Consider the following 16,031-nt stretch of genomic DNA (forward strand, 5'->3'; position numbering starts at 1 on the left):
CATTTACATTTTGATGAATGCACGGCCTTATCTAAGCATGTTGCATGGAGGTGGACAGTGAAACGCACAGTGGGTCCAGAAACTATTCACAACCTCTTCAATTTTTCACCATTTCTTAGTCACTTTTTCTCATATCAAAACAATAAATAAAAAACAAAACAAACATTTTCCCTCCCTCACAAGTCTGCACTCAGGACAGCCCAAGCAGAATTTAAGAGATGTTCCCAATGTAATAAAGACAAACAACAACCGAAATCTGACCTGAATAAGTTCTGAAGACCCTTTGCGTCACACTTTCAGGCGTCGTTCATCTCTTTTGTGTCGGTGCGGAGGGCACGTTGGAAGATTCTTCCGGTGTGGTCTTTGCTCTACGGCCCAGTTGTGGTGCCGAGCTGCAGCAGTGGTTGCTGCTCTGAAACTTTCGCCATCTCCAGTTGGGATCTGAGTCAGAGTCAGAGTGATCTTTGGCTTCTTAGTTACCTCTCTGACTGAGACTCTTCTCCCTCGACTCTTCAGTTTGTTCAGACATCCCGCTGTAAGGAGAGTCCTGGTTGACCCAAACCTCTTTCATATGATAATTATGGAGACCGCTGAGCTCTTAGAAACAATAAATGGAGCAGATTCTTTTTCGAGCCTTGTCCAGATCTGTCTTGCTCCAGCTCAGTCTCTGAGCTCTTCAGCCAATTCCTTCGACCTCATAGATCTCGTCTCTACGAGCTGTAAGGCCTTGCTTAGAGTAGTATGTGCCTTAAAAATGTAGAATATAAATGTAGAATCATCCCAAAACAAAAGAAATAGATGGCACCTAAAAGATCTCCGTGAGTGTGAAAGTAAATTTGGAAACATTTCTTAACTTTTGGGTGTGGGTTGCACTGGTCAGGTACTGAGTGTAGCTTGATGAGAGGGGGGAAATTTATTATTTTTATTTTGACTTGAGGCTTCACCATAAGTTACAGTGACTTTTTAAGAGGATGTGAACATTCTTCGTTCCCACTTTAAGTGCAGATGCAGGCTTGTGCTGGAAAGAACATATTCCAACAAAATACAGCCACACTGTGATGGTACTTAAAGGGGAACTTATTACTACAATCACCCACTTCCTCTGCTCTGTTCTAAATTTATGTTTCTTGTCAAGTCTCTTGAACTGCTATTAATTTTGAGAGAAATCTGAAGTGAGTCCTGCAGGAACTCTGAAACATATTACAAGAGCATCAGATCTGAGCCGCCCGTGTCCCTGCATCACGTTTGCTGTTGTTTATTGACACACGAGGAGTGAGTAATATCTTTGTTAAAAATAGATTCAGGTCAAGTGAGAAAGGAGGATCTCATAGCTTCATCTTTTATTAGAGTATCCCTGACCGATTTGTTGTTTTCCGGCCCTGTGTGGACTCACGCCCTCACGTCACGACAAGTCCTCCCTCATTCAGGTCCTATCTCTCCTCCTTCTTCTCTGTCCCACACTCCACGCCTCTGTTAATACCGTTGAGTCAGTGTGCTCCTGAAGATTGAATCATCGTGCGTTAGAAACAACAGCTTTTATCCATCAAAATGCCTTCTCTAAAGGGAGCCACCGAGCGTTGCTGGCTGCTCATCAAAGTGTTTTAAAGAATATGGCCGACTATAAAGCAAAGTGGCCACAATCAGTAAGGAAGCAGGCATCGCCCGGTGCCAAGTGGAATGTCCTCAGCACCAGCAGTGCACGGCTCCTGCAGGATGCTGGTCCATAGGTGTTTGGTTTCAGATGGGAGGCATGCTGTGAGAACAGTGTGGAGCACAGCACAGCCAAGTGGACAACAATGGGAACATGCAGAGTCACAGGTGTCCCCACCGAGGACCCGATGTGTGCGAGGGCGTTCATTTGGAAGCCCATATGTTTCTGTATGTGTTGGATATATTTAAACACTGTAGGGACGGACGAGTTTGGGCATAGGGAGCCCGACATGCACATGTGTGATGTGTTTGTCTGTGTGTTTGTATTAGCTCACTGGTATTGATTCACTTGCACTCTAGCTGCACTCAATGCTGCACTCATGCATGCTTCCCTCAGGACGGCAAAAGCGGCCAATGGAAAATGAGGGCAGAATTATTGAAAGAGAGAAGTGTGTTTATGGCGGATCGCGAGAACAAGGAGCAGTCAGGTAGACAACAAAGAGGAAACGTCCTGATCGCAGTCATTGTCTCACCAGTCCACTCCTCGTACTTCCCTCTCTTTCCTTGTAGGACACACACACTCTCTCTCTCTCTCTCTCTTTCTCTAACTCACTGGAGGATGCTAACCCATCAGGTCCCTTGGCTCCTCTCCATGGGATGATGTCATTTTAGATGACATCACCATGCAGTATGTGTGCGCGTGTGTGTGTTTGCACCCCCTCCCACTTACACCACTACCACTACTTCCCACCACACATCTCCTCCTCCTGAAGCCCTCCCCCATTTCTTTCCTGGGAGGGAAGGTACTGTTTGACACACTCCCGCTATTCCCTGACCATCAGCCAAACTGGTTCTATAGAACAACCACGGAGAGAAAGGGGGGGGGGGGGGGCAGATATGGGCTAGCAGCAGGCTAGAAACCTTTACACAAAGAAGCAGGAGAGAGTCAGGGAGAGGGGGGCTTCGAAGGGCAAATTAGTTTAATTATGCAATGCTGCAAATACCACAAAGCCAGGGATGGTATTGTCCAGGTCTGAAGCATAGGGAGGTGTGACACACAGACTGGATTCCCTTCAGCTCTATTGTCCGCTGTTAATACTAATGTTGTAGGTCTGGCTTTTCAGTCTTTACACACTCAACTACTCAAAGAAATCATTCATTTCCCTTTATCCAGGTAAGGTTTAGATTGTATTCTGCAAACATGCGACTGTATGACTTAATTTTTCTTTCCATTTTTCACCTTTATTTTTTATATTATTATTTTAAAAATTGTGTGTGTCTTATTTTATATTATCTTTATCTATAAACTATATATGTGTATAAACACAGGCACACATATACTTCATCACTCTCCTACAGATATGAACGTAGTCATGAACTTTTCCTGCCGTCCTTTTCTGAATCCTTTCATATTCCTATAAATGCATTTTTATAACACATCACCAGGCAACAGCCCGTCTCCACTGTACATACAGGATCATCTTAATTGACAGTAATTTAAGCTAAACATCCTTCTGACTTTCATTTTTCACGATAGTCTCAGCACAGCAGAGGCACTCACACACTAAAACACATGCGCGCCTCACTGAGCACAGTAGGCATGGACTGAAGCGATGATGTCATCCTGAATGGGCCAGTAACAACGGGCTCAGCAAGTTTTATAAAAGAGACTGGGGTTTGTAGTAGACGCAGGAGTCACTAAATCACAGGGGCAGAACTGCAGCATTTTTATGTATATATATATAGATTTATACATAAGAAACAATGGTTGCCCAGAAAAGCTGCACTCTCGCTCAAATTACATGTAACAAGACCTGCGATGTTGAGGCATGCTTTGAGTTTTTTTCATGAGGTCCCACTGAAGAGGTTTGATAGGTGTTTCCAGCAAAATCTGTTGTTTGCCTGGGGTCGCACCAATGCAGAAAGTGAATCATGCATTTTATAGTCGGCAGCTTTGGTCCTGGTGTTCACCCGTCTGTCCCCTTGAGACCAGGCCAGATCCCCTGTCACCTCCACCTGCTGCAGCCAGCAGAGGAGATGAGGCTAAATTTAGATAAACAAGGAAGCTCTTCTGTGGACGCGAAGAGGCACAGAGAGCCTCCAGATTGTTGGAAAAGTAGACACTTCATCTTTGTGCCAAGTGTGGAGAGAGCGGGTGCTGCAAACATACCGGGCTTCCTTTTTAACATTGAAATGATGAAGTGAATAGGCCCAAATTATGCCACTATCACAGCCCATAAGAGGTCCTTAACCCTAACGAATGTCAATCCAGAAGCTTAATCAGGGTTTATTTATCACATATACATCACAATATGTTGGGTAATAAGCTGCTTAGCAGTGGTCTTTTTTTGTTATTGGTCCTCAAAAGGTTTTCATCTGAACTTCTATGAACTTACTGTAACTTCACCATGAGGAGAAGACACTAGTCCACTAGTCCAACTGCTTAAAGTTGAACTGATCTCTCCTGACCAATAATAAAAAAACAAACTCTCCTGATCAAGGATCAGTGGCTCCAGAATACCCAGCATGAGTCAGTGTGATTCGTGGGCCCAAGTCTTGATAAATGTGTGGAGGCCGCTCCTGCCTGCATCCTTTTGGTTGCACAGCATCTTAAACTCCTTATTTGCTGTGCTCTGCCACTTCCTGCCGGAGTGTCTCTGACCTGAACTGAAAAGCATCTTTCCTCTCTGTCGCTTGTGAGCAGCTTTCCACCTTTTTGACATTTGATTTTGATGAAGACTTTGCTTTCTAAACCATTATGCTGTTATCAGCTGGATCTTCGAAATTTTGTTAGTGACTCTTACAGATAGACCAACTCCATTCCATCTCCTCGACCCTTAACAACGTATTAAAATGTAATGTAGATCAGGGCTAAAATTCCAACCTTCTGAGCTATTGCAGAAAAAAACTGATTGTTGTTTCTTCATTGTAATAATTGGTCTTAGGTTGAAAAGTCAAGGTCACTTCTTTTTTAATTTTGATTTTGTCCTCCCCTTGTTTTTATTTTGTAGTTTTTCCCTCCATTTTGATTATACGTGTGTGCCTGCATGTGTGCCTACGTGTGTGCCTGTGTGTGAGTGCGTGTGCCTGGGTGTGTGCGTGTGCCTGCGTGTGTGTGTTAGCCTGTGTGTGTGTATGTGTGCCTGTGTGTGTATGTTAGCCTGCGTGTGTGTGTGCCTGTGTGTGTGTTAGCCTGTGTGTGTGTGTTTTAGCCTGCGTCTGTGTGTTAGAGTGTGTGTGTTAGCCTGTGTGTGTGACCTGTGTGCCATTGCAGCCTCTCCCCAGTGCATCTGATCTCTATATGCATTCAGATCTCAACACTCACAAAACTGCAGCAAAATACAAGTTGCTCCTAAAAACACTCATTGTTTGTGGCGTGCAGCTGTAGTTTAGCTTCTCGTGACTTGTGACCTTTTTGAGTTGACTTAAACTCAAGCATACATTTGTCTTTAGTGTATACTTCTGTTCAACTCTTGATTTTATTAAAATTTTAGTCTCCCGCAAATTTACTTCCAGTGCCTTGCTTATTTATTTAAACACAAGAAAAATGGTACAATCTCAGCATGTCAGAAGTATCAGTGTGATTGCGTTAAGTTTGGAGCAAATACACATGTATTCACATGTACTCGCACGGAATCTTTGACTCACAGGCAAGAATGTTAATACATGGAATATACAGCGATGCCTCTTGTGAACATAATTTAATTTTTTCTACAGACCTGTTTTGACATTCTGAGATGTACTCACAGCACCCGATTAAAAAGTATAGTTGCCAGAATACAGGAAATATAACTTAAAGCTTTTCCAAATAAAACCAAGGTTATTGAGTGGGCACTTCTTACAGTGTGGAGGAGGCTTGGTAAAGACATCTGGACCCAAGCCAAAAGTTCACACAATCTGTGTTTTTCTGCAACCAAAATAAGGATTCATGGTGTGAACAAGCACACGCACGTGCATCAGCTCAAGAACACTACTGCCTTGTATGCACCTGTTGTAGAAAATCTAGACAGAATAAAGCACTTAAAAATTCCACCAGTGTGTGTGTGAAACATGAAGAGAGCAGCCGTTAAGGGATCAGAGCGAAAGCAGTGTTTAATTGAAAGATAGTTGAATTCTTTTAACCTCTCTCCTTTGACCTCACCACACTTTAGTCCACCCTCACTCTTTCCTCCCACCCCCAATGCTTCATCACCCTGTGGGCCCTAATGTCGTCCAAACGTTGACATGTTTTGGGTCATTTCATCTGATGGGATCTCCTGGGAAGAATTAGCATGTGCAAGAGAAAAGTCCACAGTTTTAAAAGCACTGTGTTTCCAATTTGCTGCCACATGCTTCAAATTAGCCACGTATTTACTAAGGTTAGGCACTGGGCACAGAACCTGGAGGGGAGGGGGGGTGCTTACTGCTTTAGACAAGAGTGACAGGGAGAAGGAGAGAGAGAGAGAGAGAGAGAGAGGAGAGAGAGAGAGAGAAAGAGAAAGAGAGAGAGAGAGAGAGAGAGAGAGAGAGAGAGAGAGAGAGAGAGAGAGAGAGAGAGAGAGAGAGAGAGAAATAAAGAGTAAGTTAGCCTAATTATATTCCTCGGCTGCCATTACCATACCACCAACTTTGAGTTCAGCTTATCCATATGAACGCACAGTAGCAGAACCTTTTCAACAAAATATTGTCTGAGAATGCCCAGGTCACACGAGGCTTTTGGCATTCCTGTTCTGGTTCGAATTGTTTAAGTTTCACTAACTCAAAACACTGCCCTACAACTGTGCTCACAGGGTACCTAGAACTGCGGGCACAATACTACATTTCAAATGATTTAAAGCAGCATTTGGAATATTTGAAGCCTAGTTTCTGTCAGTAACTTTTAGGTTTATTTGCCTATTGTAGCAGGCTTTTGTTAGTTCTGGACATTTGCTTTATTTGTTCTGATGCCAAATTACACCCATATCGCATCTGTTGTCTTGTTTATACGACTCAGGCTTGGGTGAGGCTCCTTGAATGGGCTTTGTGTGTGTGTGTGTGTGTGTGTGTGTGTGTTTGTGTGTGTGTGTGTGTGTCTAGCCGAGTCTAAAACTGTTTAAGCGGGAGTGGGTCTGGAATCCTGGGATGACATCATTATCAATGATGTCATTTCTGCAGGGTGACTTTGGCACATGTGAGCGCTGGGGTGAGGTCACGCTTTAACTTTTAACTCACAGTAATTGACAGCAAAACTGTAGGTCACAGTTGCAGATTGAGAAATGTCAACTTTGGTAGCCAAGCAACTAAATTTCAGTCAAAAAGGATTCCTTTTTGCTGGTGTCAGGCTATGAAATCAACTGGATTATTGCTTGTAGGCTTTGTGCGTTATACACATTATAAAGAATAGATTGCTGTGAAACTTTATGATGTGTTGTGTGTGCTCCATATAGTTGCCCACTTGTGAACAGAGTGTAAAACAGAGTGCTCATAAAAAGAGAATATCTTATAGTCCACTGGTGGTAATGGTGTAATGATATAATGATATTGAACTATGAACTTTAAATAATAGAGGTATTTTTCAGTGTTCAGCAGAAATGAAAACATGTATATGTGGAATGTGACAAAATCTTTTTTTCTTTTTGTTTGCATATAAAACCCACAAGACTGATATACGTGGGTTTTATAAGTGCATATCCAGGGCCAGGTCATGGAGGCAACAGTCTAAGCAGAGTTTCCCAGACTTCCCTCACTTCAGACACTTCCTTTAGCTATTTTCAGGAGGATTCCGAGGTACTCCCAGACCAGCTGAGAGGCACGGTTCCTCCAGCATATCCTGGGTGTTCCTTGGGGCTTCTTCCTGGTGGGACACACCTGGAACATCTGTAGGCGTGCAGTGGGCATCTGAAACACATGCCTAGCTGACTCACCTCGATGCGCAGGGGCAACGGCTCTACTCTGAGCTCCTCCCAACTGACTGAGCTTCTCACCCTATCTCTAAGGAAGTCACCCTGCGGAAGACACTAATTTCATCCACTTGTATCTGAGATCTTGTTCTTTCAGTCTACACAAAGTTCATGACAGTGGGTGAGAGTGGGAGTGTAGACTGACCGGTAGATTGAGACCTTTGACTTTTGACCATGCCCTTTCTTCATCACAATGGTCCAGTACACTGACCACATAACTGCGGAGGCTGCACCAGTCTGCCCGTAAATCTCGTTCGCCATCTTTTCCTCACTTGAAAAATTTTGAAAAATCATGAACAGTACTGGTGACAAAGAGCAGCCCTGCCAGAGTCCGACATGCACCGGAAACAGACCTGACTTACTGCTGCTAACGTAAATAAAGCTTCTGCTCCGGTCACACAGTGCCTGAACAACCTTTAGCAGAGGGCCCCAGACCCCATACTCTCGGAGCACCCCCCCATAGGATCACACAAGGGACAGGGTAGAATGGCTTCTCCAGATCAACAAAACACATGTCCACAAGTGGCTGGGCACAGTCCCTTGAACCCTCAAGCACCATGTGGGGGGTACAGAGCTGGTCCAGACTATCAGCCAAATTCTCCTCTCCAGTACCCTGCTGTAGACCTTTCTGGGAAAGAAATGTTATCACCCTCTAGTTCAGGGGTGCTCAATACATCGATCACGATCTACCGGTCAATCGCCAAGGTACTATTGGTAGATCGCATGACAATAAAAACATAGACGTCTGCCTATCATCCGTCCTGTCACTTGATTGATCTACAGGGCAGCCAGTCAGATGCCATCTGAATTTTGTTAACACTTAGGTCACTGTGCATGCGCACACAATGGCTCTAAGTGCATCAAAGCTATCAAACTAGTCAGTTGGTTACCGTGATTTCTTCGCTTTTGTTTTTTTTCTCTTAAACTTAAGAAAGGGTATTAAAATAAGTGCGGGAGATGGACCAATTAAAAAGACTGTTCATGGAAAATGCAACACTGAATACCTGCAGAAAAGTGAGCTGATAAAGAGAAAGAAAAAGTCCCAGTTGTTTTTCACAATGGCAAAAAAATGTACATAGTTAATTATGTTGTGTTGTGCAACATGTGCGGTTATGCAACGTACATGAACCTAAATTGTAAGAATCCTCAATACTTTTCTAAATAAATATGACGGGTCGATCATTTTGACTTGGTAAGTTCATATGTAGCTCGCATGCTGACAAAGTGTGAGCAACCCTGCTTTAGTTGGAATGTACTCTGCTGTTCCACTTTTTAAAAAGTGGTACCACCACCCCGGTTTGCTAAGACAACCCTACAACATTCAGATAGGTACTCATAGCTCCTCCCTGAGGTGATGCATGGTTTGCTGGAAATGTTTTCGTGGCCCACCAATATTTCTTGTCATAGCCTCACTCAACTCCTCCCAGATGTAATTGTATGCCTCCAGGGCAGCCTGAGATGCAGCTTGCTTGGCCTAACAATCAACTGTGCCTGGAGTTCCACAGGCCAGCATGGTCTGCTAGGACTCCTTCAGCTTGACAATATCCCTTACTCCTGCTGTGCATCACTGGGTTCTGCTGTTGCCACCACAACATGCAAAAAAGAAGACCTTGCATCCAAAACTGCCACGTCAACAGTGGAGGGTAAGAACATAGTCCCCTCAGACTCAATGTTGCCAGCCTCCCTCAGAATCTGGGACAGGTTCTCCCAGACCCTCACAATACTAAGCTATGCCAGGTTTGTTCAACTTGATCTACCTCTACCGGATATAACCTACCTGAGCATGTTTCATATTTTACTGGAGTCCCTAAATGCAGACTATTCATGTGCTGTTGGTGGCTTCAGAGGTGAATACTATCAGTTGGACTAGATATTGTCATATTGTTCATTCATAAGGGAAAAAAGTGTCCTCGTAATTGACCTCCCCATTCAATAGGAAAAAGACACATCAGAGCATGTTAGAGGAAACGACTAAAGTAGTCAGAGTTGTACTAAAAGGCTGGCTTGAAAGCAAGGGTGCACCCTGTGAACGTCGGATGGAGGGTCACGTCAACAGTCCAGTTGATTGTCTGCCTTGTAAAGGCGGTATCTTTTGGGTACCTCCCTCAAAACTTTACCCTCACTGCCCACAAAGATGAAAAATAGAGTGCTAGCCTCTTGCTGTGGGTCTGAGCCAATAGGAAGGTAGGGGGACATAGGATGAAAATATTGCCTGCAGCTGATCAAGTAGCACTGGCAGTGGTACAACAGACACAAAGCCAGTGTCATTCCTCACAATTTCAGATGGCTTTGTGCTCAGCCATGTTCCTCCAGGTTTTTTTTTAAAGTATTCTCATGGGCAAAAACTGAGATCAAGGTGAATGAATCCATGAAAAGAAGCACTACAAGACAGAACGTTGCCTACCAAGCCACAGTTTGCAGGGTGCCTAATAAGGATCAACCAAAAATGCCTGTTGGGGAAGCCCATGGAATGGTACTATAAGCCAACATCGTACAAATGACTGATGCGTCATCTTGAGGTTTTCTAGATCCCTTGGTTAAAAACAAACTCTAGTCGGCCTGTTTGGCCAAAATATATTTGAACTGCCCTTAAAATAAATCAGCTCTGGGAACAGGCAACAGAGCACACGAGAGTGAATGAGTCTGATGGCCACCTCATAACGGTTAATTCAGAAGCCAGAAGTGACTGGTCAAAGCTGAGGCGGACCGTTCCATGGCAAGTCTCCAACTCTAAGCAGCAATGGGTGAATCCACATTGGCTTAACCCAGTCTTGGGAGTAGCCCAAGAGTTCTGTTGAAAACCCGCCAAGAAACAACAAAGGATGATGGCAACTGAATTAGGAGCTCTTACACATACAGACAATATTCCAAGCAAAGGAAAGCAGGCTGTCTGTTGTGTATGAGAAACACATCACAAGCAAGGCTTCAACACATCTTGTATGAACGAAGGGTGGATCTGACCCAAGAAGCTATAGATGTTGTGGCAAAGGCACCTCAAACTTGACCAAAATCTCCCTTAAAAAGTGCCCTTTAATTCTGATGAAACATAAATGTCAAACTGAAAGATTTCTACTAATAAATACATGATTCCATAGACACCCAGCCACTTTATGGTGACTATCCCAACAGAGGTGCAGTCAACTAGTTGGGGTGGTGTCGGCACAAGTCAGCAAGGTCCAATTGTCCAATTACTTGTTAACTGATTTAGTAACTATTTGTGCTGCTATTAGATAAAAGAAAGACGTTTACAAAAATATATGCTATAAGTAATGTATATTTTAAAGAAAACTACACTTGTTCCCATGTATAAAAGCAGAAAAATCTGGGAGGCGTATAATGGCATCGTATGTGATACACAGCTGTTAAACTTTACTACTGCATTTATAGCAAAAAGATGTGGACCAGGAAATACATTGAGAATAGGAAGCTCATAATTTACTTGGTTCAGAGAGGGAGCACATTCACTCACTAAGCATCTGTTGTTTCAGTCATTATTTTCAGGATGTAAAGTAAATGAGACAGCAACCGTTCTGAACAATCAGAGCAATTCCTGTTACTCAAAATTATAAATTTGTTCCAAATGTTCCAAAGTTGGAGAGAACACTTCACTATCATCATTCTAAAGTAATCGCAAAGTCTGTCAAGTAGAACAAATTAGAGAAGTGAGCAAGATCAGTTTATTTTCCCCAGGAAAATCATTCCAGCCCAAAATGATTTGATTTTTTTTAGATGCAACAGATTTATAAGTGTGTTTAATGCATTTTTAAAATATTGCTGCCTTAATAAACATTTTGCCTTATTTTAATGCAGAAGTGTGTATTTTTCTAGTTTTTGTTTTAACACTATGTAGTTGGAGGAAAGTTTTTGCAGGAATAACCACTACCAGTTCCTTTTCTCCAAACACAGAATCAGAAATAATCTAAATTCTAATGCCACGTTTGACCTATAATTGTGTGTTTTATGAGTGGACCCAGAGGGGACTAATGACATCAGTAGGTTCAACTGTACTGGCACTGCAACTTTGTACTGTGTTTGAAACATTTTCAGGTAAAAGTCAGACTTTCACATCAGGATAGTCCAGACGAGTCAGTTTGTTTGTTTGGGCATGAAACGCTGGAAAACTGCACATCTTAATTTGATTTGGTTCACTTTCACATTACATATTTGAAAGTGGACCAAATTGTCATGGCAACAAATAATTACAACAGCTGCTCTTCTAGGGCGGATGAATCACTGTCATGCTGAATCACTTCTTGTCAGTGGTTCACTTTGGCTCGCAGCGTAGTTCGTTTGCATTCAACTGTATGCGAAGTGCCCCAAGGTTTACTTACAGACGAACTGGAGTTCACTTGTTTGGTCTGCATCAAAGTTTGGATTAGCTCTCACACCTGTCCAAATGAAGTGGACCAGTGGAAAAGTGAATTCTGGTCTATTGGAAGTGGTGACAATACTCACTTAAACCTCACCAAAAGCCCCAGTGATTTCAACACTATGTATTTCTGTACTGTAGTTCAAAAGCTTTCAGTCTGGGAAAAGCAGAGAGGGACTGTGCATCTTTACTTCTAAGGACTGGTGCTTTAACAGCAGCATGATCTGTACCACTGCTGCCTGGACTTTGTGGCCACAGCACTCACGGGTAGACCCTTTTATCATCAGGTGGACGACATGATAGGTGTGGCAGTAGATCCAGCCAGCTACAAGGCCTACCCATCACCATCTGTCAATGTGCATGCCTTACTAGAAGAGGAACATAAAAACTTCAATCCTCTGACTTGCAGTTGACATCATCATGGCCCTGGCTTTGAACTTTGGATGATCAAAGGTCAAAATCCCCCCGGAACCTGGAACATCACCACAATTGAGCTCTTCTTTGGCCCATTATCTACATTTCCTGAAAATTTCATTTAAATCCGTTCCTAACATTTTGTGATACATTGATGACAGACAGAGAGACAGACAGGCAGGCAGGCAAGGCAGACAGACAGACAGACAGACGGACGCATGGCATCTGTCACATAACCTTGTTGGCGGCAGTAAGAGTCTTCTTTCCTGTAATTCTAAAAGAGTCCAGCATACCCCCCTAAAGATGTGAGTGGATCAAGATTACGGTACTTAATATTAACAAAAAAATTCTGCTGTCTAATTATATACTCTCGTTGTCATTCAGAGCAACGCTGTTTATTCCATGAGTGATTGTTTATGCCTTTGCATCATGAGACATCTTCTACACAGTGACAGTGTGTCAGTGGAAAATGAGTCAGATTCACAAACCTGTTGACCTAATAAACATCCATGCTTTCCATATGTGTAACCCTCTGGCCTGCTCCTATAGGTCAGTGCAATTATGTCATTTAGCCAATAACCATTAACTCTCTCGCCCTCTCTCTCTCTCTCTCTCTCTCTCTCCTCTCTCTCTCTCTCTCTCACACGCACACACATTGCTTGAGGCAGTCTATCCATCCTCATTAGTGCCCTGTTGCAGTTGGCTGAGCGTGTGCCAAAGTCATAAAGCTCCACACCCCTCCTGCCATTACCTCATGATCATGATATCACACAGGTTGCTCACAGTGATGACATCACATCGCCGGATTCACGGTTCTGCCTTTTTTTGATTACATTATGCACCGCAGGTCATGGGTAAGAACTTTCTCCACTAGAAGCCAAGGACAAAATCCAAGACTGTGAATTTTGGGAGTAATTACCAGTTTGACTTTCAGCTGAAAACATCCAATCATTTTTTTTTGTATTTTTTTTTTGCAGATAGACACAGCCGTTCGTACTCTGATGCCAGCATAGTGGCATTAAACTTGTCATTACATGGAAATATGCCAAGACAATCAATATATAAAGAAAGCTTTGGGCTGTCTGGTCACGACTAATGAAGTCATGGTCTCACAAGCTCACTGTGTGTTCATGTCCTTATAAATATCTGCTGACACGCGTGTTTCTATGACATTAGTTTAAAATAATCATTTAAATTTCTGATGTGCAATGGCTGACAAAATCCGAAGAGGCCCATGCAATCATGAAGATAGTCACTTGATTTAGAGGAAAAATGACAGTTTTGACATAAAAGCGTAGATCCATCACTGGAACAATTTCATTAAAAGACTGACCTGTATTTCCAGAAGAGACTGGGTCAATTCATCTTCTGAGCGAAGCCGAAGGCCCCTCGACCACTCTGTACCTGTCACACCACCACCAGCGACACCAGCACCACCAGTCCTCACCTGCAACGCTGCAACCACTCAAAAACAAAACACAGGGCGAAATTACAGAAAATATAAGATGATTGCTATTATTTACTGCTTGTAAAGCACAAATGAGAAACTTAAGCTGTGTTATGTGAAAAGAAAAACAGGTTTTGCTCATAAATTAGTCCAGGATGCCAGTAAAAGATCTGGATAATGTTTTAAAGGCACAAGATGTTGATCATTTTGTTTTACGACATCACTTGTGGGACCTCTTTAATTCTTTTAGAGAGTAAGCAAGATTCTTGGATGAAACAAAATTAAGAAAACAGTATTTTGTGTTTTTTTCTTTTTAAAAGGATATTTTGAAACGGTCCAAGCTGTGCATTCTTTAGACACACAATGTGCTTTAAAGCTCTCTTTTTAATATTACAATGAAATACACAATATATTGCTTGTTCAATTCCAAATCAAATCTAGAGTTAAAATGTAGAGTCAAAATGTTCTCTTTGTGCCTGGGCCATTCCAACTTCCCCCACAGTCCAAATACTTGTTTGATAAGGCTGTGTGAGTGTGTGAGGGACAGGCAACTCCTCCAGTGATTAATAGAATGGACTCCAGCCCCCTGTGTGACTTGGATGGGTGGATGGATGGTGGCTGGATGGATGGAGGATGGGTGGATGGATAGATGATGGGTGGATGATGGATGGATGGAGGATGGGTAGGTGGATGGATGGATGGATAGATGATGGGTGGATGGATGGATGGATGGATGGATGGGTGGATGGATGGGTGGACGGATGGGTGGGTGATGGGTGGATGGATGGGTGGGTGATGGATGGATAGATGGGTGGGTGATGGGTGGATGGATGGGTGGATGGATGGATGGATGGGTGGGTGGGTGGTGGATGGGTGGATGGATGGATGGATGGGTGGGTGGTGGATGGATGGATGGATGGGTGGGTGATGGGTGGATAGATGGATGGGTGATGGGTGGATGGATGGATGATGGATGGATGGGTGGATGGATGGATGGATGGATGGATGGGTGGGTGGATGGATGATGGATGGATGGGTGGGTGGATGGATGGATGGATGGGTGGGTGATGGGTGGATGGATGGGTGGGTGATGGGTGGGTGGATGGATGGATGGGTAATGGGTGGATGGATGGATGATGGATGGATGGGTGGATGGATGGGTGGATGGATGGATGGATGGATGGGTGGGTGATGGATGGATGGATGGGTGGGTGGTGGATGGGTGGATGGATGGATGGATGGATGGGTGGGTGGATGGATGGGTGGGTGGGTGGATGGATGGGTGGAGCCCACAACAACTTTGTTTTATGGACGTCTCCTTATGGATTTTCAGGTGAACCGCCCCTTTAAATCCGAGAGTCCACTGAGAAGTCAGTACAAATTCTCCAAAATGTACAGACTCGAGCACAGAGGCCCAGAAAAGCATCCCAGAGTTCTCCAGAGTTCTGGAGACTTCTAAATAAACATATAAACACATTTAATGTATAGCACATTTATTGCAATTTAGCTACGGCCCTGGACGTGAGCTGTGCAGCCTCTAATTTGTCTGCACGGAGACTCGCTGAGCCGTCTGTGGCTGACCAACATTCAGCAGATGTTATTACCACATTATCTCTGGTCAGGAGAGGAGAGAGAGGGAGGGAGGGAGGGAGGAAGAGAGAGGGGGAGAGACAGCTAGAGAGGGAGGGAGGAAGAGAGAGAGGGGGAGAGAGAGACAGCTAGAGAGGGAGGGAGGAGGGAGGAAGAGAGAGGGGAGAGCCAGAGCTAGAGAGGGAGGGAGGAGGAGGAAGAGAGAGAGGGGGAGAGACAGCTAGAGAGGGAGGGAGGGAGGATGAGAGAGAGGGGGAGAGAGACAGAGCTAGAGAGGGAGGGAGGGAGGGAGGAAGAGAGAGAGGGGGAGAGAGAGAGAGAGAGAGAGGGAGGGAGGGAGGAAGAGAGAGAGGGGAGAGCCAGAGCTAGAGAGGGAGGGAGGGAGGATGAGAGAGAGGGGGAGAGACAGAGCTAGAGAGGGAGGGAGGGAGGAAGAGAGAGAGGGGGAGAGACAGCTAGAGAGGGAGGGAGGGAGGAAGGAAGAGAGAGAGGGGGGAGAGGGGGAGAGACAGAGCTAGGGAGGGAGGGAGGAGAGAGAGAGAGAGGGGGGAGAGAGAGACAGCTAGAGAGGGAGGGAGGGAGGAAGAGAGAAAGGGGGAGAGACAGAGCTAGAGAGGGAGGGAGGAAGAGAGAGAGGGGGAGA

At 44.2% G+C, this 16,031-nt stretch overlaps 1 long non-coding RNA gene across 1 annotated transcript in view; it reads left to right on the forward strand.

Moving 5' to 3' along the window:
• LOC130536143 (uncharacterized) overlaps positions 1-14,489 on the forward strand; it is a 19,483-nt gene extending 4,994 nt beyond the window's left edge. Inside the window, exon 3 of the long non-coding RNA XR_008953289.1 lies at positions 13,697-14,489. This is a non-coding gene — a long non-coding RNA (uncharacterized LOC130536143). The remainder of the gene's footprint in view (positions 1-13,696) is intronic.
• The last annotated feature ends 1,542 nt before the right edge of the window (positions 14,490-16,031 follow it).

Source organism: Takifugu flavidus, chromosome 1 (assembly GCF_003711565.1).
Source record: "Takifugu flavidus isolate HTHZ2018 chromosome 1, ASM371156v2, whole genome shotgun sequence".
Lineage (NCBI taxonomy): Eukaryota > Metazoa > Chordata > Actinopteri > Tetraodontiformes > Tetraodontidae > Takifugu > Takifugu flavidus.